We start from the raw sequence: 1,514 nt of genomic DNA, 5'->3' as shown, positions 1-1,514 counted from the left end.
GAAAGGGAGAGAGAGTGGGGGGGGGGGGGAGGAGAGAAAAGGGGAGTCAGTGAGGTAATGCCGTACCACGTAATGCACCCGGTCTCCCCTCCTCTCCTTCAATTCTCCTAGGCTCGTTCAGAGGTGACTCCTCCCGGGCCCAGCCCCATGGATGCTCTGATGGATTTGGGGGGCCGGGTGCTACGGCTAAATCATGTCTGGCTGGAGTTTGGATGAGCGTCTCATAAGGGGATGATGAGACAGGGGCCATTAAGATGAGGGAAAGTTGCTGGTGTCACCCGTCCGTGCCAGGAAGCCCGGGAGATTAACGGGGGGCCAGGCCACCTCCGCTAATAAGACTCATCTCTTTAATTGGCTCCACAATCCGAGTGCGTAAATGCCCCTCTGTGTGTGTGGATTTCATGTGTCTGTGTGTTCTTATGTGTCTCTGTGTCAGCATTAGTATGTGTTTTCATGAGTGTGTGTCTGTGTGTGTGTCTCAGCATGTGTATCAGTGCTCATGTGTGTGTGTGTGTGTGTTTGTGTGTCTCCGCACGTGTATCCGTGCTCCTTTGTGTGTGTGTGTGTGTGTGTGTGTGTGTGTGTGTGTGTGTGTGTCTGTGTCTTAGCATGTGTATCAGTGGCCCTGGGTGTGTGTTTGTTCGTTTAGTGTGTCAGGGTGCGTCAGTAGGTGTGTGTGTTCATGTGAGTGTGCATGTATGTGGGTTTTTATATGAGCTTTTACTCACTAGTAATAAGTGGGTGTGTGCGCGTGCATGTATCTGGGTGTTCATATATATATGTGTGTGTGTGTGTGTGTGTGTGAGAGGGCATTTTATTTTTCTTTCTTATAAGTGGGCGTGTGCGGTTAGCCCTGAGTGTGTGACTGTGTGTGCGCACGCACATGTGTGTGGGTGTTCATTGTGTGTCCGCGTGCATGTTCTTTAATACTCCTTATCAGTGGGTGTGGGTTGTTAACTTTTTTTTTATTTTTTAAACATCCCGTCCGCACCCAAGGGACTAAGGGAAACACAATCACCTCCGTCGGTGTGCCAAGATTTTTAAAGCTCACCCAATAATAATTTATTCAATCTATTCTTAAGTGGTAGCCGCGATGTTAAGCATGAGCTAGATTATGTAAGGCTGTGACAGCGCCTCGTTGTATGTAATATGTAATATGGTGATGATTATAAACCCAGAGGGAGGCCAAGGTATTTTTAGGGTTCAGAAGGATAGAGGGGGAACTAGTCTGCCCTGAGCCTGTTGTCCTCCAAAAGCGACAGAGATGGAGAGGGCGGGGGCGGTGGTGGGGGGGAGAAGAAACAGAGAGAGGTATAGGGCAAAGCAGCGCCAGAGAGAGAAAGAGAGAGGAGGAACGATTTGTACTCGTCAAAGAAGAAAGTGAGAGAGAGTACAGACGCAGCCTGTGAGCGCTGGTCCTTGTTAGCACACTATTCATCAGCCCCGTCAGGGTCAGGGTTCGAGGGGCCTGAGGGCTTGCCGCGCGACCCCTCACCCTTCACCCCTGAACCCCC

Source organism: Gadus chalcogrammus, chromosome 10 (assembly GCF_026213295.1).
Source record: "Gadus chalcogrammus isolate NIFS_2021 chromosome 10, NIFS_Gcha_1.0, whole genome shotgun sequence".
NCBI classification, from domain to species: Eukaryota; Metazoa; Chordata; class Actinopteri; order Gadiformes; family Gadidae; genus Gadus; species Gadus chalcogrammus.
The sequence above is the reverse complement of the archived record's forward strand: the minus strand, read 5'-3'. Positions refer to the sequence as shown.